Source organism: Nomascus leucogenys, chromosome 9 (assembly GCF_006542625.1).
Source record: "Nomascus leucogenys isolate Asia chromosome 9, Asia_NLE_v1, whole genome shotgun sequence".
Classification (NCBI taxonomy): domain Eukaryota; kingdom Metazoa; phylum Chordata; class Mammalia; order Primates; family Hylobatidae; genus Nomascus; species Nomascus leucogenys.
The window spans coordinates 110,811,626-110,837,462 of NC_044389.1; the positions used below are offsets into that span (position 1 = coordinate 110,811,626).

General features: G+C 36.9%; 1 long non-coding RNA gene across 1 annotated transcript in view; it reads right to left on the reverse strand.

The window, feature by feature from the left end:
• Positions 1 to 5,197: 5,197 nt before the first annotated feature.
• The window catches only part of LOC105738228, a 32,280-nt gene continuing 11,640 nt past the window's right edge, over positions 5,198 to 25,837 (reverse strand). Inside the window, exon 3 of the long non-coding RNA XR_001113987.2 lies at positions 5,198 to 7,362. This is a non-coding gene — a long non-coding RNA (uncharacterized LOC105738228). The remainder of the gene's footprint in view (positions 7,363 to 25,837) is intronic.

The window sequence follows — 25,837 nt, forward strand, 5'->3', positions numbered from 1 at the left end:
TCAAAAGATGTTAGACTTAAATTTGGGGCAGAAACCAACAAACTAAATATAACACATATATGATTTTTCCACTCCCAAACATCTATTTCTTTCCAAAGAAAAGTTATTTTAACTTTATCTTGTTGCATATTCTTTTCAACTATAATGTGATTTGTCAGTAAATGCTCAGTCAGTCTTGAAAATATTTTCTCAATGGTCTGTAAGAGAAATGTTCACTGATTTAACAGTATCCTTATCACAATATTGATTGTCTCAAGGTGCTGGGACATGGTTTGAAAGCCTCTCTCTACCTAATACACTTCTTTTGTTTCCTCAGACAAGAGACAATGCTGATGCTACAGCACTGGAGCTTAGAATTCACACTTCATTGATAATATTCATAACTTTTTGAAATATCTTCTAAGGAAACACTTTTTAAAATATTGGGGTAGAAAACTATATGCAGCTAGGCGTGGTGGCTCGCACCTGTAACCTAAACACTTTGAGAGGCCGAGGCAGGAGGACTGCTTGAGCCTAGGAGTTCAAGAACAGCTTGGGGCAACATGGTGAGACCTCGTCTCTACAAAAAAAAAAAGAAGAATTAGCCAGAAGTGGTGACACATGACTGTAGTTCCAACTATTTGTGAGGCTGAGACGGGAGGATCAACTGAGCCTGGGGAGGTCAAGAATACAGTCAGCTATGATCCTGCTGCTGCACTCCAGCCTGGGTAACAGAAAGAGACCATTTAAAAAAAAAAAAGGAAGAAAGAAAGAGAGAGAGAAAGAAAGGAAGAAAGAAAGAAAAGAAAGAGAGAGAGAGAGAGAAAGAAAGAAAGAAAGAAAGAAAGAAAGAAAGAAAGAAAGAAAGAAAGAAAGAAAGAAAGAAAAAAAGAGAGAGGGAGGGAGGGAGGGAAGGAAGGAAGGGAAGAGAGAGAGAAAACTATACGCAAGACTATGTTTTTGAAAACAAGCTATGTAAAAGCATGAAATGATATAAATTATCAACATAAATAAGAGTAAGAAAAAGAAATTGTAAAAGACCCTCTGGAAAAAAAATTTATGCTCTTATTCAAGATAATGATTATGAAGAAATGTTCAAATACTTATGCTATGATAAGGATGGTGTTTTTAAAAGTGGATAGTATTTTTTATAGTTTTTTAAGACTATACTAGTGCAGTATATAGTCTTAAAAAACTATAAAAAATACTATCCACTTTTAAAAACACCATCCTTATCATAGCATAAGGTTCTGGGAAAACTGGCTAGCCATATGTAGAAAGCTGAAACTGGATCCCTTCCTTACACCTTATACAAAAATTCAAGATGGATTAAAGACTTATGTGTTAGACCTAAAACCATAAAAACCCTAGAAGAAAACCTAGGTGATACCATTCAGGACATAGGCATGGGCAAGGACTTCATGTCTAAAACACCAAAAGCAATGGCAACAAAAGCCAAAATTGACAAATGGGATCTAATTAAACTAAAGAGCTTCTGCACAGCAAAAGAAACCACCATCAGAGTGAAGAGGCAACCTACAGAATGGGAGAAAATTTTTGCAACCTACTCATCTGACAAAGGGCTAATATCCAGAATCTACAATGAACTCAAACAAATTTACAAGAAAAAAACAAACAACCCCATCAAAAAGTGGGCAAAGGATATGAACAGACACTTCTCAAAAGAAGACATTTATGCAGCCAACAGACACATGAAAAAATGCTCATCATCACTGGCCATCAGAGAAATGCAAATCAAAACCACAATGAGATACCATCTCACACCAGTTAGGATGGCCATCATTAAAAAGTCAGGAAACAACAGGTGCTGGAGAGGATGTGGAGAAATGGGAACACTTTTCCACTGTTGGTGGGACTGTAAACTAGTTCAACCATTGTGGAAGTCGGTGTGGCAATTCCTCAGGGATCTAGAACTAGAAATACCACTTGACCCAGCCATCCCATTACTGGATATATACCCAAAGGATTATAAATCATGCGGCTCTAAAGACACGTGCACATGTATGTTTATTGTGGCACTATACACAATAGCAAAGACTTGGAACCAACCCAAATGTCCAACAATGATAGACTGGATTAAGAAAATGTGGCACATATACACCATGGAATACTATGCAGCCATAAAAAAGGATGAGTTCATGTCCTTTGTAGGGACATGGATGAAGCTGGAAACCATCGTTCTCAGCAAACTATCACAAGGACAAAAAAACAAACACCACATGTTCTCACTCATAGGTGGGAATTGAACAATGAGAACACATGGACACAGGAAGGGGAACATCACACTCCGGGGACTGTTGTGGGGTGGGGGGAGTGGGGAGGGATAGCATTAGGAGATATACCTAATGCTAAATGACGAGTTAATGGGTGCAGCACACCAACATGGCACATGTATACATATGTAACAAACCTGAATGTTGTGCACATGTACCCTAAAACTTAAAGTATAAAAAAAAAAAGACTATACTAGTGCAGTATATATACTATATGTATGTGTGGGAGGGGGTGTATATATATATATACATATAATACTTAAAATCTGTAAATTTTCCCAATGAATTATAATAACTCTTGAGAGCAAGTTTTAGGTTTTGTTCCTTTTCTAAGCCACACTTCCATGCTGCTTTGCACAAAGAAGGCATTCTACAGATGCTTTTCTAATAAATCATGTCTTTGAAACTGTAAATTAATATAAATGTTTTGCTTGAAAAGCTACTATCCTCCTAAGTGACCACCCAGCATGTACTACATTTAAATTATCAGCAAGTTTTCATTTTAGGCTAGTCTTTTCAGAAATAAAATAAATAAATCAATAAAGGAGAAAATGTGACCAACCTATGGTAGCATACTATAAGTAGTGACCCTCTGCACCATGCGGAACTGACCTGAAGAGGAGGGGCATGATTAGTGTGTACGCTGCCATAAGCTGAGCTACAAGTTCATCTCGAGTGCACGTTGGAAAATGCGTTTCTTAGATGTGATGTAAATTGCATGAGTCTTGTAGTATTCTGACAATGCAAAAACCGGTGACATTTTAAAGAATTAAGCAATATATTCACAGAATGAAAACACGTAAGTGCAGCTGCCTATGTGAGAAAGATATATTACAGAATATTCCTGTGAATAGACGAGATAGTAGATGGATGTCTAATATATATATATATATATATATATATATATATATATACCTAAGCCAATATAAATGAACACCATTCTGCAGGAACATATGTATCTATTTATGTCTTCATAAGTGTCCAGACAGACTTCACATCCCACTCCCTCAGGACACACAATTGGAATTACACAAACAGCATAAGAACCAAATGGGTAAAACCAGCGTTCTCAGAGCTGACTATCATTAATCACTAATGATGTCGGGTCAGTGAATACCTAGCTTCAACAATACAACAGATCATGCATTCTACAAGCAGACAATGAATTTTCTAAAGAAAAATAACCTCCCTTAAGGGTACAGAGACTCCATAAAGACAAAATGAAGCCGATGATAAGTAACCTGGCAAAAAGATCTGGATGACGACATCAATGGTCATTTCACTATCCTTGAAACTGATATTTTCTAAAATACATATTTTTTAAATGACAGAGAATCATTAAAAATTGATAAATGTATAAAATACAGGCTACTTAGCCGATATTTTCTTTGGTACATCTCCTTGGGTCTGAAGACATAGTTTAGCAGTTAACCCTTCAGGAGCCATGCTGAGAAAATATCTCTTATGATGAATATCTTGATTTGTTTTACAATTAAAAAGTTAATTTATAGCATGAAGTCTTATTGGGCTGTTAAGACACATGGAATAAATACTAAACTAACATACATGATGAGTTACATTTTGTCAAGGACTGGAGTTGCTGAAAATTATGCAGGCTCCAACTGGGATAATTCAGTCAGCATTTTTACCCTCACGGTAGAATGGAACATCAGTGTTCGCCATCAAAAGAGTAAGCCTAAATTATGATGATGTGGCTCGCTATATATGATCTTGGCTTTCTCATTTTACTTTTAATAGAATTCATTTCTTTCTTATGTTTAAAATAAGAAGACAGAATTTGCATGGTTCAAAAAATATACAACCTGCCATATGTTGTCATCTTATGCAATAAAGGAAACCTTGTATGTGCCTTCTATTGTGGATTTTCTATAAAATAGCACTCCCGGCCAACATAAAGTAATATTTGGGAAATTAAAAGTACACATAAAACAACCAATGAAACAAACAGCACATAACCGATGCTAATAAGCCGATTATTCTCTTTCGAATGCAAAGGTAAAAATCACACAGACTACAGCAGATGTGCGTGTTGGGAAAGGTAGAATGAGGATGCTAAGATTTATAAAGAAACATAAGAAAACATTTCCAAGGGCTGGAACTGGGGCATTGCTCATTTGCACTCAGACTAAAAGACAGTTCTAACGAAGCAGGCTGGGTGGGCTGCTTCAAGGCGTCAGCCTTCCTCAGTGTCTGCGCCTCTTCTGACTGGCCTGTTCCAGGGTGGAGTGAGCGGCTCCCTCTTGGTGGCACTCAGACCTGAAGGTGTCAGGTATGCAGGGTCTCAGTGCAAACATACACAGCCTCCTGGTTTCTCCACCATGATTTTTAACTCCTGTCTACCCAGAGCCATTCTACTACTGGGTCTTCTGTGTGTCACACTGACTATCCCATTGGGAGGGGTGGATTGGTTTTACCAGCCTGCTTCCCCGGTGGACTGGGATCTCATAGCTGACCCTCTGTAGATGCTGGTCAGAAGAGTCACCACTGGCTTAAGCCCAAATTCCTGGTCTAATTAAATAGGGACAGATTCACAAGCTTTTTTAGTTCCCACGGTGGCTTTACTATTGCAGCAATATTCCCACAGTGTTCCAAAATAAATACATGACGGCTTACATTTATTAAGTCACTAAGTCCAAAAAAAATGTAAGTATTTCTATCCTAACCACTTAAGGCATCATTGAAAAAATAATACACATAACATAAGTTGAAAGAAAACTAATATTCAGTTTTATTGTTAAGTAGTTATAATTATTCAATAATGGGAGATGTTCACCTGTGGGCATTGCATGACTTCTTGATCCTTATTTCTTGATGCATATTGATTTTGTTATACATAGTTTTATCACAGCAACCAACAAAACCCCCTCTTTGCAAAGATGTGAAGTCACCAAAGGGAAAATTCAACAAATTTTGTTGAATTTCTTCTGAGGTTTACATACAGAATCCCAAATGTGGACCAGGAGTGTAACTGTATTAGTCAGGGTTCTCTGGAGGGACAGAACTAATAGGATAGATGTATATATGAGGAAGAGTTCATTAAGGAGTTTTGACTCACACGATCACAAGGTGAAGTCTTACAATAGGCTGTCTGCAAGCTAAGAAGCAAGAAAGCCAGTCCAAGTCCCAAAACCTCAAAAGTAGGGAAGCTGACGGTGCGGCCTTCAGTCTGTGGTCAAAGGTCCAAGAGTCCCAAAGCTGAAGAACTTGGAGTTTGATACTCAAGGGCAGGAAGTAACCAGCATGGGAGAAAGATGGAGGCTGGAAGACTCAACTGGTCAAGTCCTTCATGTTCTTCTGCCTGCTTTTATTCTAGTGGCCCTAGCAGCTGATTAGATGGCGCCCACCCAGATTGAGGGTGGGTCTGCCTCTCCCATTTCACTGACACAAATGTTAATCTCCTTCAGTAACACCCTCACAGACACATCCAGGAACAATACTTTGTATCCTTCAATAAAGTTGACATTCAATATTAACCATCAAAATAACCTTACATTTAGATTGATCCTACCAAAAACAAACTAAAAAAAAAAAAAAGAAAGAAAAACAAAAAAACAAACAAAAAACAGTTTCTTGAGTGTGTCCTGTCAAATCCCTGATGTTTGTACCATCATTGGGAGCAGAGGATGTGTACTGAGGAGGGGATGTGTTGGAGAAAGAGTCATAATCTTCTTCTGCTGTGTATTTCCACCAATTGCTGCCCTACAGACCCTTCCAGATAAGACATCTTGTGGGGGGAGGTTGCTGTGACCAGCAAGCCAACCGGATAGTGCCCCCATAGACTGGGGCATTTATTTCCCACTCAGGCAATGACATTGTGTAGCCAACAGAGTGGTCCAACTAATGCCAGGATAATCTGAATCACGCTCAAAGCTCTATGGTGATTTCCTTGATATATGGTCTAAATTTAATTCTATGTAATACATCTCATAAAGTCTGTGTTTAAAAATACCCTGCCATTTTATCATCCTGCTATCAAACTTGCTGCAAGTGAGCCTCTACATTTTTTAATAAGGAAGCATACTGCTGGCAGTAATACCACAGCGAGAGTCCAGAACACTATGCCAGTGTGCTGGAATTTCTCAGAGGTGCAATTTTAGGCAACAAATGTGTTTGCAGAACCTGAGGGGAAAAAAGCAACCACAGGAAAATGAAAGAGTAAAATTCTTAATACAAGAATGATTATAAGTTGGAAGCATTGATGGATTCATACCTATGATTGTTAGCTGATTTTTTAATTGTAGAAGATCAAAATAAACATTAAAAATAAAAGAATGAGAACTATGTGATTATTAGAGAAGCATATTGGATTTATCTGCCGTTCCTGAGTTGGGGGCACAAATAGGGCAGGTAGCAGTTATTCACTAAGTCCCCATTGTCAGGGCGCAATTGCTGCAGAGGTTGTGGGTAAGAGCTCTGTTGTCACATACAATCTGTCTGTTGTCCTGTCTGTGTATTGTCTCTCAGCAGTGATTAACTCTCAAGAGGATCTCAGGGGTTGTAGCTCAAATTAAAGTATCATAAAGATGTATGATAAGAAAGCAGGAGAAATGAAGAGCCTAATTTCACTTTTGAGTGCCTATTCGGTTACAAGAACTACTCATGGCACTTATTTTTATGTATTGAAACTGAAAAAGAAAAGATATAGATTATTGATCCTAAACTGAGGTGGAGGTGTAGACTCGGCACATTTAATAGTTTGTCCAGGAACATAGATAGTAAAGGGCAAAGCAAGGGTTTCACAAGTGTTGGTTTTATTTGGAAAAGGGTGGGGTCTTTAAATTACTTTTAGTGCTATCATAAGACTATAGTATAATTCTCTCATGAGAATATTAACATCAAGGTATTAACATACTTTATGAGTAATCAATCACCCAGCCAGCTCAGGCTTTCTTCAACAACAAAAGGGATTTTCACTACAAAGTGATGTCCACGAAGGGTTGGATGAGTCCAGCAGTACATGGAGCTCATCCATGGAGATGCCCCAACCCTCAGCATCTCCCTGGGCTGATGGCTCTTCCTCATGGCTCCGACAGCACCCGTAACCTTCAGGGGCTGCAGGCTTCCTCATCTATGGAGAAGAAGGAGATGGAGACAGAGAGGCAGAGAGAGAAGGAGGGAAGGAGGCTTTCTTTCTTTCTTTATTTCTTTTCAGACACTCTAAGAAATCGTTTATTTTTTCCCCACCAAATGCCTAGGAAGATCTTTGTTCCATTTCATTGATCCAAATCCCCTGTGTCCATTTGGGCCATTAATGGAAGATGTGTGCATTTTTTTTTTTTAGTCTTGCTTTGTCACCCGGGCTGGAGCGCAAGTGGTGCGATCTCGGCTCACTGCAACCTCTGCCTCCCAGGTTCAAGTGATTCTCCTGCCTCAGCCTCCCAAGTAGCTGACATCACAGGCATGTGACACCAAATCCAGATAACTTTTTTATTTTTAGTAGAGACGGAGTTCTGCCATATTGGCCAGACTGGTCTCCAAATCCTGACCTCAAGTGATCCACCCGCCTTGGCCTCCCAAAGTGCTGGTATTACAGGCTCGAGCTACCGCTCCTAGCCATGTATTATGTTGATAAACAGTTTAAACTTAAACTCGATACCTCATGCCTAAAAGCAATGTTTTAACCAGATTCTCTGAAGCAAATGGACTACTCAGAACCGGGGTTAAAGAATATGGAAACTCTAGCATAAATTAGAATAGTTATCAGAAAAGAAATGGATATTGAAGAAGCAACCACAGGGTCCAATATAATAAAACCAGAAGGTGATCTCCTTATATTAGTACTTATAGTAAGGAATAGGAAAGAGAATGTTAATCATTGCAAACTCTGTAATTTCAAATAATTTTCAAAAAATCAATTTTTAAAGTTTCTTAAAGATTCAGAGTAAATGATCCCAACATTTCACTTTTTCATGTTTTAACAATTAACATTATTCTGATTAATAAGATAAATTCATACCCAATGAAAAAAGAAATTGGAAAATAAAACAAAATTTGAAATTGCCATTGATCTCTGTGCCAAGAGAAAGTCACACGTGACAATTTTGGTGTCTTTCTCTCCAGTCTGGAATATATGCATATCATGTTACTATTTAAAACACTAATTCTTGGCTGTGTTTATGTATCGTAGCTTTTATATTATAATTTCACTAACGTTGTAATTTATCTTTATAACAATTTTTTCTGTGTTTTTCTAATCCCTTCAACTAAACGCTTACTTGATTTTGTTTCCTTCATTCTTCCTCAATAATAGAAAGTTTTAGAGCCATGAGTTTGTTGTTGTTGTGGTTGGTTTGCTGCACTCAGTTACAGAGTTCTGATTGCTTATATTTTTTACAGTTTTGATTTCCCATTTATCCAACCATTAACTGAACGTTTTACAATATTTAATGACTAGAAGTTTTATTTTACTTTTTTTGGTAATAATAACTTTTATTATTATTTTGCTTCAGTATGTCTTGACTCACTACCAGTTCCTTCTTCATCTATGAAAAATAATATTACTCATTCCTGCAAAAAATGCATGAAAGTACTAGGATATTACACAGAAACTGAATACATTCAGGTCAGCTTTAATCAGAATTATAAAATCAGCAACATAAGAAATAAAATGCAAGATCATGCAAATTTTAACATTTGTCAAAAAACACAGTCTTCATTGTTTATGTAATGTGTTGGCTTGAACACTATTTTCTCTGCAGAGATTATGATCCTGGTTTTTGTTTCCATTTGCATTTGCTTGGAGGTACATCCTTCTTCCTTTTTCTTTACTGATGCAATTTTCCCCATAGTTGGTATATTCCTTGAGTCATGTTAATATGAGGAAGTTTATACACTCACATATATGTCACCATTTGACTAAGAGCCTCTATGTTTGTTTGTGACAAATTACCATCAGTTAGTATATGTACAATTTATGGTGGTGATGAGAACAAACCTGGGAAGGATATGGTTTGAGGTTTATAAAGTAAGCTCAGCTAATGTTGGTTGTGACTAATAAATCAACATCTAATGCTCCACTATCAAATACTAATTAATTCTTTCTTTCCTCCCTCATATTAATTTCGCGTCATTCCAAGTCTTCAGGGGAAAGTGTTTGCAGCTTGAAGCAAGAACACTCGTGCCTTGCCAGAGAATTTTATTAATTGCAGTAAGTGCAGTGGCTTTGGAGACCCAAATTTAAAAAAGAAAAATGATTTTGGAAGACAATTCTCCCCTTTGGCAAGTGTGATATTTTAGGATCTCAATAAATCCTTTCGAACCTAATGGAAGTAATTTTCTCATATCTTTTTTGGTACTCAGATACTCTGGTAATCCAATTACTAAGACCCTTATGCTCCAACACTCATATTAAAAGCAACTTCAAAATACAAAATAAAATAAATTCAACAAATTTGTTCAGAGACCTAGTCATAATATGATATTTCACTCTGATGGCAAAGGCTATATTTGCACCTAATTGATATTCACAGAGGGCTAAAATACCCATTTACCTGTTTAAAATTCTGGTAGCCAGCTGAATCTTGTATGTACAATTATAAATATATGTTTTGGATATTTTAATTTGTTCTGAGTTTAGTGATTTAAAAGATCATCTATAAATCAGATGACAGAATCCTTTTTTATGGGGGTGAGGGGGGAGGGTCTCACTCTGTCACCCAGGCTGGAATGCAGTAGTGCAATCAGGGCTCACTGCAGCCTCGACCTCCCAGGATCAGCTGATCCTCCCACCTCAGCCTCATGAGTACCTGGGACTATAGGCACACACCGTCACATCCAGCTAATTTTCTTTTTGTACTTTTTGTAGAAAAGGGATTTTTCCATGTTGCCCTGGCTAGTCTTGATCTCCTGGGCTCAAGTGGTCCACCCACCTTGGCCTCCCAAAGTGCTAGGATTACAGGTGTGAGCCACTGTACCCAGGCCTGATGGAATCTTTTTTAAACAATATGGTATGGTGAGGAATTAAATAGAAAGTCACATTACTGTACAGCTTTGGTGGCTGATAAATGCTAGGTGAAACTGCACTTTGTGGATTCATCATTTTTTGTGCCAGGCAGAAAATGTGGACACAGATACACTCCTCCTACTTTCTTCTGTGTATGTTATAGAAGATGACAGTAAGTGGTAGAATGGATGGAAGACCCTAGTGTGGTAAGTCTTGCTTAAATGCCAGTGTGTGTCTACAATGATACAGGCCCTCTGACTCCTGGACTCAACACTAGGAGTTGAGGAGGGATTACTCCATGGAGAGGCATAGCTTGCTCCAATATCTTGAGTCAGAAACAGAACAGCTCTGGGTTGTTTTCTTCCCAAGCACTAGCTTTTGGGTGTGTCAATTTTTCAATCCTCATTGGGTTTTTTCAAGGAGTTCAGAATTTTAGGGGTGCATGAAAGTTCTTTGACATCACAATGTGATGAAAGCACCCTTTACTTTAGTTTCTGTCAAGATGTGGAATGAACCAGGGAGCTCCCAGGGTCTGCTCTTCCACTGGGGAGAGGAAGAGAGACATCCTGTCCAAGGTTGGTTCAGCCACCAGCTAGATTCAGGAGCCCTGACTCCTGATGGAATGGTGAACCAGGGTGGAAACCAGGACATGAAATAAGGCTGCAGAAACTACGTGCTGAAAGGAATATAGTTGTGTGGGGAATCTACTATTTCAACATCACCAGTGTAGCATTTACTGCATGGTAAGAATTAAAGCACCTTTCAAATCTCTTAAAATTTTGGGCAGGGAAAAACACACCTACTCAGCAAATTGGGCTCAGTGTGTGTAAAGCTCAGAGAATAATCCACAGTTATAAAAGCTACTGGCAAGGGTCACCATGCCGCTTACAAGACAAGTTGTGAAGGTCACTATAGGCATTCACGTTGCTAGGAACTGTTCACTTTAAAACTAGATGCTCAAATAAATCAATTTTGTTAGAAACCTTCACAAAGGCTGGGAAAAACATAAAGCCCAGATCAATCTTTCCTTTAGGTTGTATTTTAGATTGCTGACATAAAACTATGTGAAAATGTTTCCCCTTTTCCCCATTTCAGCGTGTGTTTTATTAGTGAAGTAGAACTTAAGCGTTCCCCAGACATTATACAGAACTATATATATTGGGTACATGTGTCAGTACCTCTAAATACCCATAGAAATTTTTACTTAGCAACATTTTCATGTTCCTCTCAAATTCCTACAATTATACACGTCAAAACAATTCTCCTTGTTTCTTAAGGGAATTCTCTCTAAATCTAAATGTATTAAGAAAATGTTAGTATTTCCAGCAACTGGGGGTTATATTAAAAATAGAGACTCCAGGGGGAAATTCTGAGCTCAAAAGGTCTCTATCTCATGACTTTAAACTACATTTAGGAAGCAATATGTAAAATACATTGTAAAAATTTCTAGCACATTTTTCGGATCTTTTTATAGCACTTAGCACTACATGCCAGTAATAAATATGTTTATGTCCCTATCATTTCCTCTACAAGGGTATAGGGGCCTACAGTTAGTGTTTTTGATTCATTTTCTTTCTATCCCTCCTGAAGCAGCTTTTCAAACAGTATGTTCCTTTATGTTAACAAGAGTAATAAAGAGCCTTGGTTCATATAAGCACAGGAAAACTGAGCTAACAAAAATTAAAAAGTTTTTTAAAATTCGTATCCTCTGACTCTTCGAAAGTTGGATAAATTCTGATGTAAACCCTAAACTTATTTGATTATCTGTTACTGTTTTACCATTGCCACAGTAAAGATAGAGAATATTTCCTTCGTCCCACAAAGACTACTCTGTGCTCTCTGCAATCACGCTTTTCTCCTTTCCCAAGCCTACAGAGTCCTTCCTTGCTCTGCCCTCCGTGCATATAGAATACTATTGCCGTTTTTAGAATGTAATACTAATGGAATTACAGGGCATCCTCTTTTGTGCCCATATTCCTTCACTGAGGAAAATATTTTTGAGATACTTGTCATTGATAAAAACAAGACAATAGCTTTTATTACTGAATACTATTCTATTATGTGAAGAGACCACGATTGGTTTATCTATTCTTCTATAATAGTAACTGGGCATGTAGGTAGATTTCAGTTTCCATTGTTATCTATTAACATTAAGTATTAATCTTAATCTTCTAGTAAAGATAAAACTATTACATACACAGCTTTTATGTACAAGCCTTTATTGACTGAATTTTCCTTTTTTTTTTTTCAGTAAATGCCAAGAGGTAGAATTGTTGAGTAATGTACTAACTATATGTTTATCTGTGTGAGAAACTTCCAGATCATCTTTCATTCCCACAAGCAATGTGTGAGATTTTCAGCTCCACATCTTCATAGAACTTTTTAGTAATTCTATGCTGTTCGAATATTTTATTTCAGAAATTCTATTTTTTAGTTGTAGAATTTCCATGTGATCCTACTTTTCTGTTTCTACTCTTTATACCTCTTGTTCCTCATTCATTGGAAACAATGTTTTGATTTAGTTATTAAAAATAAATATAATGGCTGCTTGAAAACTGTTACCATTAATTGAAATGTCTGGTTCATCTCAGGCTCAGAATCAATTGTTTTTCTTTTCTCCTGAGAATGTATTCCATTTTCCTGATTCTGTGTGTGCCTGGTAACTTCGGATTATATCTGTCGTGTCGTGAATATGAATAAGGAGATTCTGGCCTCGTTAGGTTTCTCCGATGGGCATGATTTCCTATGTCTCAGCAGATCATTTCCGGGTAACCTCGGATTATATCTGCGGTCTCGTGAATATGAATGTGAGGAGATTCTGGCCTTGTTAGGTTTCTCCGATGGGCATGGTTTCCTATGTCTCAGCAGATCATTTCCGGGTAACCTCGGATTATATCTGCAGTGTCGTGAATATGAATGTGAGGAGACTCAGGCTTCCTTAGGTTTCTCCGATGGGCATGGTTTCCTATGTCTCAGCAGATCATTTCCGGGTAACCTCGGATTATATCTGCGGTCTCGTGAATATGAATGTGAGGAGACTCAGGCTTCCTTAGTTTTCTCCGATGGGCATGGTTTCCTATGTCTCAGCAGATCATTTCCGGGTAACCTCGGATTATATCTGCGGTCTCGTGAATATGAATGTGAGGAGACTCAGGCTTCCTTAGTTTTCTCCGATGGGCATGGTTTCCTATGTCTCAGCAGATCATTTCCGGGTAACCTCGGATTATATCTGCGGTCTCGTGAATATGAATGTGAGGAGATTCTGGCCTTGTTAGGTTTCTCCGATGGGCATGGTTTCCTATGTCTCAGCAGATCATTTCCGGGTAACCTCGGATTATATCTGCAGTGTCGTGAATATGAATGTGAGGAGACTCAGGCTTCCTTAGGTTTCTCCGATGGGCATGGTTTCCTATGTCTCAGCAGATCATTTCCGGGTAACCTCGGATTATATCTGCGGTCTCGTGAATATGAATGTGAGGAGACTCAGGCTTCCTTAGTTTTCTCCGATGGGCATGGTTTCCTATGTCTCAGCAGATCATTTCCGGGTAACTTCGGGTTATGTCTGGGTGTTGTGAATATGAATGTGAGGAGATTCTGGCCTCGTTAGTTTTCTCCGATGGGCATGATTTCCTATGTCTCAGCAGATCATTTCCGGATAACCTCGGATTATGTCTGGGTGTTGTGAATATGAATGTGAGGAGATTCTGGCCTCATTAGGTTTCTCCGATGGGCATGGTTTCCTATGTCTCAGCAGATCATTTCCGGGTAACCTCGGATTATGTCTGCGGTCTCGTGAATATGAATGTGAGGAGATTCTGGCCTCGTTAGGTTTCTCCGATGGGCATGGTTTCCTATGTCTCAGCAGGCCATTTTCTTGGCTAGTTTGATCTGCAAACTCTACTCCTTGGGAGGCAGCTCTGGTCTTCGTCCAGATCACTTCATTTTAGCTGAGATATTTTTGAGCTATCCTACACGTGCATGATTTAGGAATCAGCAGGAGATGTGGGTAGAGAGATTTAGATAATCCCTCTTTCTGCTCCTTTTTTTATGGGATATCGTAATCTCCTTGTCTCGTTCTCCCAACCTCACTTTCTTGTGCCCCTGATCAAAATACTGGAGGGATCTTCTGTCTCTGTCCCCCCAGCACTGGTCATGCTACACGGGCTACTTCGCCCCGGGCCACGAGCAATGAATTTTTATACCTTCTGGTCTTCAATGGTCTCGGAAAATGTGCACGCCCTCCATCCAGTCTATCTGCTCTTGGCCAGCCTATTCCGGTGCCTGCAGGCACTTGCTTTCTGTGCTGTGTCCAGGGTTTGCTATTCCTTTCTGCAGGAAGGTCTGGTAGGGATTTAATTTGTCATACATAGAAGCAAACATTTATCCATGTGGTAGCTCATGTTTTCACTCGTAGGGCATCATTTGAGGAACGGAATTTATTAGTTTGTATATAAGGTACCAATTTCTTACTTTCTGATTAGTACTTATTATGCTGCATTTACCTAATGTATATTATCAAGATTTCTTTCTGCATTTTCTTCTAGAAGTGTCAGTGTTTTAACTTTCTCATTTAGAACCACAATTAAACAGAATTGATTTTTGCATGTGGTATGAGTTATTGATCAGAACTTCTTGCCAGTGAAAACACTATGAGATTCATTTTGACTTTTGAATTTCAATATGGTTATGTAATTATAGCTCAGCATAGTTAACAACATAGAACAAAATCTTAAATAATGCTAGATACAAAATCAATTTCTAAATTTTATTTATGCTTAGAATTAATTTAGATGTCTTCACAGTACATACAAGACCCAAAAATTAAGTTGTTACCAATTAATCAATCTTTAAAGTTCTGAACTTATGTTGGACAGTTAAAATGACATCAACAAAAATGTTTTGAGCAAATTAGCTAATCTCAGGCAACTCAATTAAGTGTCTGAAGCCAAGCATATAATTAGAGTCCTCTCCTCTTTGCCATTTAGACTTTACACATTAAGTATGCTTGAAGTAGTTTCTGTTTTATGAATTAAAATAGAATGATCTTTACTTTTCTCCCTTTATGAATGAAGTTCTGACCATTTACAAATTTAGCAAGCAATCTATACATGTTCTTTCTCTGTTTCATGAAAGAAATAAAATTATATAAAATCATAAAAATAATCTAGAGTCTTTCACGTCTCTTTCATGACCATTTTAGGCATCTTCTGTATACAAAACAAGAGATAAAAGGAAAAGGGTAAAAATTAACAATTGAGAAAAAGAATTAATTATAAAAAATTAAAAAATAAAATAATGGTAGATGTGATACAAAGAGTAAACAAAAAACACTTGATTTCTCAAATAAAATGTAAACTAAGAATGTATTATATTTTGAGAAAAAGCTTAGCCTTGTAAAATAATTTTTTATAATATTTACTATGTACCTGCAATGCAGACTCTTAAATCACCTGTGTTTAATTTTACACTTCCTGTGTTACTCATCCCTCTATCCCCTAACTGCAGTGTTTTTCTGAGTGTGATTAATGATGTTAATTGCCCTGCTAGAAGAAAGAGTCTCATAGATTGACAGTATAACAAAGGTGATATAGCTTGGCCCCCAAACACAGATGGTGCTTTGATAGCATTAAATGGATAGTTTATTTGTGTCCATTCTATCTACTGAATATTACATTAATAATCTTATATTTTAAAAATTCAATTCAAAGCAATATTTCACCAATTTTCATATTTAAAATTTGTTGATACATGCACATTGTCATTGATGACAGAATAGCATTGCAAGTGGGATGGAAAAGTAAAACCAATCAATTATGGTTAAATAATGTGGCCTCGCGCAGTGGCTCACTCCTGTAATCCCAGCACTTTGGGAGGCCAAGGTGGGCAGATCACGAGGTCAGGAGTTCGAGACCAGCCTGACCAACATGACGACACCTAGTCTCTACTAAAAATACAAAAATTAGCTGGGCATGGTTGTACGTGCCTGTAATCCCAGCTACTCAGGAGGCTGAAGCAGGAGAATCGCTTGAACCCGGGAGGCAGAGGTTGCAGTGAGCCAAGATCATGTCACTGCACTCTACCCTGGGCCACAGAGTGAGACTCCATCTCAAAAAAAAAAAATAAATAAATAAATAAATAAATAAATAAGTTGTCATTTGCTGAAAACCTATTTTGCATTGAACCTCATATACATTTTCCTTTTTTCCCTTGTATTTGTACTCTTCTTCTCAATTTAGTTCAGAAAAAGTATGCCATTATGTTTAATTTTGTATGTCAATTTGACTGGACCATGAGGTGTCCAGATACTTGTTCAAACAGTATTTCTGTGAGTGTGTTTTGGGATAAGATTAACATTTAAATTAGTGAACTTTCAGTATAGTGGATTGTTCTCCCTAAAGTGAGTGGGCCTCATCCTGTTAGTTGAAGGCCTGAATAGAACAAAAAGGCTGGCTCTCTTGTGAGTAAGGAGAATTATTTCTGTCTGTCTTTGAGCTGGGACATTGGTCTTTTTCCTTCCTTCAGACTCAAATGGAAACACTGGCTCTTCCTGGGTCTTGAGCTTGTTGGGCCTTGAGTGGGGAACTCCATCATCAATTTTCCATGTTCTCAGGCCTTTGGACTTGGACTGGGGCTGACACCATCAGCTCCCCTAGGTCTCCAACTTACTGACTGCAGCTCTTGGGACTCCCCAGCCTCAAAAATAATGTGAGTCAATTCCTGGACCTGCTTCTAGAGAACCCTGATTAATTTAGTACAGATGGGAACTCATGAGGTACAGAGGGGCATGAGATGGAAGGGGAAATTTCTTATATATCTGGCAAAACAAAGAAGTCAATGTTTATTTGGTGCTGTTTTTAACACCTGGGTGAAAAGGAGAACTAAATTATACGACAATTTTCCTTACTCTAATTCCAAAACGAATAAAATACATAAATATGTGTACTAGTCTGTTCTCACACTGCTGATAAAGACATACACAAGACTGGGTAATTTATAAAGAAAAAGGTTTAATGGACTCCAGTTCCAAATGGCTGGGGAGGCTTCGCAATCATGGTGGAAGGTGAAGAAGGAACAAAGGCACGTCTTACATGACTGCAGGCAAGAGAGTGTGTACAGGGGAACTGCCCTTTATAAAACCATCAAATCTCATGAGACTTATTCACTATCAGGAGAACAGCATGGGGAAACTTTGGCCCCATGATTCAATTACTTTGCACTGGGCCCCTCCCACAACATGTGGAGATTATGGGAGCTAAATTCAAGGTGAGATTTGTGTGGGGGACACAGCCAAACCATATCAATATGTTATTTTAAGAGTCTATGGTTGAATAATTGTGAGAAACAATACCTTACTATACATATTGCTAATTGTGTATACAGAATTACAATTTTCTTTTGTATTTGGAATGTTGTATGTCAAACAAAACCCTAAAAGTCAAATGTTTGAAAAGGGAAAACTCTGAGCAAATTTCACAATGTGGATTTATTTTAATGCATTATGCATAAATAAAGGATCACATTTCAGGGAGCCAATACATGTATATATTTCAAATAATTTTATTGTAAGTATTTCTACTCTATGTCACAAGGCAGATGTGTAAGTATGAAACACTCAGCTAAGACTTACTCTAACAGCACTTTATTTTACAGTGTTTTTATAAATTTGTTACATAATCTATAAATAAGTATGTTCACTTATGCTGTTAGCAAGAGTTCTATCATGTACACATTAAAGATTCTGGAAATTTATAATGGCCTGCTAATTGAGAGAGATGTTACAAGTAAATGAGAAGGGTTGGCATTAATCTGGATACTTGTTAATGTTAGCAAAAGGATTAAAAGATGCAAAAATGTTACAGAAAATTATTAAAATATTTTGTCGAATGTAATAAAAAAGTTTTTCTATTATTTATTTTTTAAATATTACACAATATTGAAAGATTCAACAGAATATTTATGACCTAGAGCAAATTACAGCAACAATGAAACAGCCTCTTTGTCCTTTCACCTGGTGGTGAGCCCAAAATTGAATTCTAGGCTACTAAATCCACAAGTCTTCTGGCTGGTTTTAGCCACATTTTTAATATCTTTATATACCTTTTATATTTTAATTTTAAATTATTTATATAAGTGGATACACAGTACATGCTTTATATCTTACTTGCTATTTTCAATAAATTTCATGTTCATAAGGTACATCCATTTTGATATGTGCAATTTTAGTTTATGCTTTTCCCTGTCTTAAAGTAAATAGTGTTCATTCTACTGAAAATAAACATGTGGGTGAGTTTCAATTTGAGGTAATTATAAGTAAAATTTTGTGAATGCTCTGTTACATGTCTCCTGATTGACATATGCAAAAGACTCTCTAGAAGTGGAATGTCTAGAGCATTCACATAAATATTCCTTAAACTTGTTCAGTAACACCAATCGGTTCTTAAAAGTGAAATGTCCCAATTTTAGGTTTCTGTTCCATCATGTAAAGATTTTAAAATTTGTCACTCCTGTCCTCACAGGAAATCAACAAAAAATAAACTAAAAAGAATGACTCTTGCTAGATCCAACAGATAGTGAGGTCACAGGGAAAACCAATGCCCTGAAAACTTCAGAGACAAGGAAATACAGAAAATCACAGCTTACCAGAAACAGAAGCCACTAGAGCCATAAGCAGGTAGAAAAATGTAACCCCTGATCAAAGCTAAATGCTGAAGAACGAGTATAGAGTAGCTGAGAGTTAAAACTCCTGGGGACCCAGGCTTGGGGGAGATTAGGGGCAAATGTTTATGTGTTTTGCAAATTCTGGGGTTACCAGTAAACAAATGTAAATAAGAAGTATAATTAGTATGCTAAGAAGAGACCATAAAGTCACATAAATGCTTGATGAAAACCAAAGAAGACACAATAAAAGGTAATATTTTAAAAAGAAACAAAAGCAGGTATAACAAACGAAAAGCAGTAACAATCATGACAGATGCTGAGCCAACTATACCAATAATTACAACTAATATGAATGCTCTAAATACACCAATTAAAAGACAGAGAGTGATAGCGTGGATGAAATGAGACCCAACTATATCTCCTCTACAATAAACCTACTTTAAATATGAAGGCATAGATAGATTGAAAGTAAAATGAAGAAAAATGATATGCCACGCCAACACTAATCAAAAGAATGTTGGAGGAGCTATAGTAGTTTCAGACGAAGTGTAAGTCAGAACAAGGGAAATTATCCGGGATAAAGAAGAGTATTGTATAACTATAAAGGGATCAAATCTTCAAGAAGACATAACTGTCCATAGTGCACATACATCTATCAACAATGCATCAAAGTATATGAAAAAAAAAAACTGGTAAACCTACAAGGAGAAATAGACAAACCCACTAATAGAGTCGGAGACTTCACCACACCTCTATCAGTAATTGATAAAGTCAGCAGAAAATCAGTAAAGATATAATAGTGAAAAAGCACCATCAGTCAACTGGATTTCATCTACAACACATCACACAATTTTCTAAGTTCACATGACACTTTCACCAAGATAAATTTTTTTAACATATTGCCACAACTAAAAATACGTAGATATTAGGTAAGTATGTGTACATTCTTATAAGAATGAATAATCTTTAATATTTGGTTGTAGTATTTGATTAACATATATTAGGTCAATCATGTTTTAACTATTAATTTACTAAATTTTTCTTTGTTTGCTTGATTTATTAATTACCAAACGATCTCCATGGAATCTCCAATTATGACAATGGATTTTTCAATTACTCCTTCTATTTCTGTCATTATTTGATTTACATAATTGAAGCTACATTATTTAGCACATGAAAGTACAGGATTGTTACAGTTTGCTGGTGAATTAAATTTAGGTTTTGTAAAATTATTACTTAATTAGTAATTAAGTCTTTATGAGTAATTCAATTTAAAGTTTTGGACTAACGTTCATTTTATATGATGCTAATATAGCTAGACCAACTTTCTTTTGCTTAGTATTTGCCTCATAGTTGAGTGATAGATCATTTTTTCATTCTTTTTCTCTCAATCTTTTCTTTGTCCTTAAAGTTTTAGGTTTGTCTATTGTAAGTGACATATGGGTTGATCTGCTTGTTTACTTATCCATTCTCAAAATCCTTGTCTTTTTATTGCAAAGCTAAGTGCATTGATATGTATTGTGATTATGAATATATTGAGTTTCATTGCTGTCATATTATCTACTTTATATTTGTCCCATTCTTTTCTGTTATTATTCTTATTTCTGCTTTCTTTTATATTGTCTTTTTTCGCATTTTATTTTTTTTTTGGCCTTGGAAATTATACATTCTATTTATATTATTTTAGAGTTGATTCTTATACTTGAAATTTTATATGTACAAGGTTCAATATAAATGTCATTAAAATCCTTCAAAATGATATAAGTTTTTTAGAGTCTTTATTTACCACAATCCTGATTCATGATATTATGGCCTAATAATATGTTACTATTTTATCTTAAAATTTGGATTTTATTATATAAATTATTAGTATTAAATTAATGGTATTTAAGTCTACACACTTATCTACAAGCTTTATTGCTCAGAATTCTATCTGACATGTAAGACTTGTCATCTGGGCTACATTCTCAATGACTAAAGTATATACTATTTGTTTTATGAAAATGACTTTTTCTCTTCTTAAGAGAGAGTTTTGTTGAAAATACGATTTTAGGCTGATAGTTTCCATTGTTGCCATCTTTTTTTCAAAATATCCTTTGTGGGTTTTGTTGTTGTTTCTTTTGTTTGTTTGTTTTTTGAGATGAAGTCTCACTTTGTCTCCCAGGCTGGAGTGCAGTGGCGTGATTTCGGCTCACTGCAACCTCCACCTCCTGGGTTCAAGCAACTCTTCTGCCTTAGCCTCCCAAATAGCTGGGATTACAGGCACCCGCTATCACGCCAGGCTAATTTTTTTTTGTACTTTTTTTTTTTAGACGGAGTCTCACTGTCTCCCAGGCTGGAGTGCAGTGGCGCGATCTCGGCTCACTGCAGGCTCCGCCCCCGGGGTTCACGCCATTCTCCTGCCTCAGCCTCCTGAGTAGCTGGGACTACAGGCGCCCGCCACCAAGCCCGGCTAATTTTTTGTATTTTTAGTAGAGACAGGGTTTCACTGTGTTAGCCAGGATGGTCTCGATCTCCTGACCTCGTGATCCACCCGCCTCGGCCTCCCGAAGTGCTGGGATTACAGGCATGAGCCACCGCGCCTGGCCTTTTTTTGTACTTTTAGTAGAGACGGGGTTTCAACATGTTGGCCGGGCTGATTTCGAACTCCAGGCCTCAAGTGATCGGCCTGCCTCAGCCTTCCAAAGTGCTAGGATTACAGGTGTGAGCCACCATGCCTGGCTCTGATTAATCTTAATGCCTTAATTTCTCTTTGTTTTGGAGATTTAATGTTTCCATTAAATCTGAAAAGACGTTTATGTTTTTTGTTTCACTAAGATCTCGAACTTAAATATTCACATTCATTAGACTTCCAGAATAGTTCAGCCGTTCTCCTTCCAAACAGTTCCCCTCTTGCAGTCATTATCTCTTCTCCTTCACATCATCCAATTAGAATGCTAGGCCTCTCTCTCTGTTATCTGTTTCTCTTTTCTTTCATATTTCCCACCTTTTTTTTGTCTTTTCTGCTATCTTGAAAAAAACTTTTCAGATATGCACCGTATTTCTTTCATTCTTTATTCATCTAGTCTAAGCTGCTGTTGTTACACCTATTGATTTTTTCAGTTGTTTTGCTTTTTGTGTTTGGATTTCGATTTCATTATTTTTAAAATGTTTAATCATTTTTATATGCTCATGCTCTTTACTCTTATTTGTAATGACATCTTTTGTTTCTTTAAACATATTTAACATCTTTCTAATGTGTCTAAAAATTTCAATATATAGTCTCCAAAGATCTTTTGCTCTGGTCTGTTTTTCCTTTTTGCTCTTGTCTCAGTACTGTGCTTTACTGCGTATCTTGTGATAGATACTCTTTTTAACTGTAAGCTCACCTTTCTTAGAGGGTATCAGTGGAAGAACTCTGCAGCATGGGTGGGAGTGTCATTCCTCCCCCAGGGTTTGCATTGTTTCAACTTGCACTATAAACCTGGGACCACAATTAATTCTCTTCCTAAGGTGTTTACTTTTCTATAGAGGTAGTGTGAATCCAGTACTTAATTTCATATGTGGATTAGCTTTTTAAATAAATCTTAGGAGGAAAGTTTATGCTTCCCTCCAACCTGGGCCAAAGCCCTTTGCAGTTCTGTTCTGTGGAGCACGTTGACCCCCCGCATGCATTATGTTCCCGGGCACATCATTATACTCAGGTGTCCTATTAGATGACACAAACTGGTCACAGCCTTTCTTCATTTTCAGTTTTTAAAATAAAAACTCATTTTTACCAAGTTTTAGAGTATATCTAAGAGTGAAATTCAGATCCAATGTTTACACTTGCTCTTTCAGTTTCTCAGAATGCCACATTTTCATGACACCTGAGGAATGAATGCTCTGTGTGTGTGTGTGTGTGTGGTGTGTGTGTGTGTGTGTGTGTAAATTTCCTTTCAGAACTGTAAGTTGTTTTTAGTGGAATGGTTTTGTTTGGGATATCTGAAACCTGTGGTTTATATATACGTGTATGTTTTAACTAATACTATTTTTTTTTGTTTGTTTTTCCCCCAGAGCTTCATGTCCACATTGGCCTTCCCTTTTAGACGTGGATCAATGCTTCAGATAACTTCCTTTAATTCTTCATCAAGGTAAACTTCTTTCTCTAGCATTTCCAGATAAGACAAATTAATACATACAACACAAGGGTAAGTCAAGGTACTACTGTCCTCATCTAAAGAGACAGTGCCCAGGATTAAAATCCTGCAATTGAGTCCTATGCTTTTGACAGTCTTGTCGTCTCCAAGAAATTTACTTTTTTTCTTTTATAAAACCACAGTGTGGGGATCATGTGAGATAATACGTGTGAAACAGCTCCTCTGTATGCAGTTTGCCCCACAAAGACAAGCTATTATGTTTTTCCAACTAAAGATCTTTTAGGGCCTAAGATGATGCAAGCCAAAAGCATAAATGATAGGGGCACTGGAAGGAATTATGTATATTGGTGAAAAAAGAGGGTTTTTTAAATGTTTGTTTTTTAGAGCACTGGGCTTTTGGTACCCCCTCTAAGTTGGTGTTTAGACTCTGTTGCCTTATTGCCTGCACACACGTGTGGAGGACATGGTTCACACCGTAACTGTATCTGTCCTCATAAATATTGTAACAGGAAATCGCCTTGTCATGTAGCTCCTTTCTCAGCAGCACAGAAATGGAATCACACGCCATCGTTAACTTCATTCCCAGAATTTTTTTGTAATAGCAGGACAGCTGTTCAGCATAACTTTTCCTGTTGCTTTTCAATTTATAGTGCATATGATAAAACAGATTTGGAAGTAAAGGCCAAGAAGCTAGTAGATGAACTTCATGAAATTCAATTTGATCATGCCATGAGCTTTTTTTTTCAATGGAGCACATTAGGTCTTACGGGTATTACCTTTGAGCTAGGCATCGGTTTCCAAACCTGGTTTAAAATACAACTTAAAAAATAAGCTGCAAAACAATGATTATCTGGAAAGCTGGTTTAAAAAAATCTTTCGATTTTCTCATTGGTAACACGTGTTTGAGAAGAGAGCGGATCCCATTTTCATAACCCCATTACTTAATGTTGCCTATTTTGATACTGAAGTTTAATTCTCAAATCAAATATTCTAACACTGAGAAATAAAATATTCAAATATACCAACAGTGATATTTTACAAAACATCCAATCTCTTTTACCTTTATATTGCAAGGTAAAATATAAGAAAGTCTAAAACTCAGAATATTAAAGCTGGAGAGAATTTTAAAAAGTCATTTGTTTGGGTGTATAAATTAACCTAACCATGTGATCAATTATATTCATTTTATGTTTTAGCTTCACAAATTATCATTTTAAATACACGACTTCCATTTCTTGTATCTGTAAATAATGGCCGGAAGTGAAAAAGGTTGCAGCTGGAAAATATTTTATTAAACCACCAATTCTTTTCCGTGAAGTATTTCCAGAAAGCAGAATTTGCATTATTCTTATTTTTTAAAATGCCAAAGAACAACTAAGCTTCAGTCTCAGCTGGCTTCAAATACCTGTTTTTTAACCACATCTTTCCCTTTCTTTCTTTCTCTCTCTCTTTTCTCTTTCTTTCTTCTTTCTCTCTCTCTTTCTTTCTCTTTCCCTTTTTCTTTCTTTCTTTTCTTTCTTTCTCTTTCTTTCTTTCTCTCTTTCTCTTTCTTTCTTTTTTTTTATTAAGCATTTTGAATTCCATAAAGCTTCATTCCTTGAATTTTAACTGGGGTAGATCCCAGAATACTGATTCAAGTGTTCTGAAAAATTACATTAACTTCAGGGTCCTATGATTTACCTGCTTTTCAAAAAGAACTGCTTCATTAATTACTATTTGTCCATATCACTTTGAACATTATAGCAGTAGAGCAAGTAGGGCAATTTTCAGAAAAATATCTCAATCGAAGGCCCATTTCCAGGGGATGTTCATCGTTCAGATTTGAAGTGAGAACACTTTCTTTAAACAGGAGCCAACAGCAACATCTGACTCAACTAATCCTGAGGCTCAACGAACTCTTCTTCGTAGTTTAGAAAGCACACATTTTCCCTCCTTTTATTTCTCATTTCATAGAAATCTGAAGCCAAGCACACTGAGAAGAACTATTTTGTAATCATTTTGATTTATCTATAAGCAGGAGGCTTGCAAAATTCCTTAAGAACTCATCCTCATAGATTTGTAGCTCAGTTAAACAGATTCAATTAGTCAGGATAGGTGGGCTGAAGAGTACCAAGGGCTCAACTCCCAAAGATACTAAGATCTTGTGCAATGTATTATTTTTAAAAAATATCTTGTTCCTTTGTACTGATACATTTTCTTCAAATCATATGGGAAGGAAACTACATCTCTGAGGTATGCTGTAACTATAGTTGAATTTCATGGCCCCAAATTTTCTTCGTATTTTGTCTCCAAGAACTTAAGTATAGGGTCAGGGGAGATAGGAAATACCCTTGTTATTTAATGGTTCAAAGACTGAATAATGTTTTAATCCATGCTGGCCAAATGACAAAGAAGGAAACTCATGTGTCTGAAATCCACTTCGGGCACCACTGCCCCAACTCTTTTCAGGGTATATTAAAATTATGGAAACTAATACATCTTTGAGCTCACACTTGGTCCCAGGTACAGAGGTAACTTTTTGTGCTTTACATGTTAATCTTCTCACTGCTACTCTACAAGGTAAGTCCCAAGAAGAAAAAAAGGCTTAGACATATTTATTTTAATGAAAGTAGGAAACAAATGGGGCAGTGGGAGTGAGGAGAGAGAGAGAGATGGGACAAAGAAGAGGAGAGAAGAGAGGAAAACTGGCTCAAGAGCCTACAAGTGCACATTTAACTAATTAAACAACTCACCTAGGGTCACATGGCTAGTAGCATTGCCAGAATAAATATGTGGCTTTTTTGGCACTAAAACCTATGGCTTGAAAACACTCACCGCGTACTCAG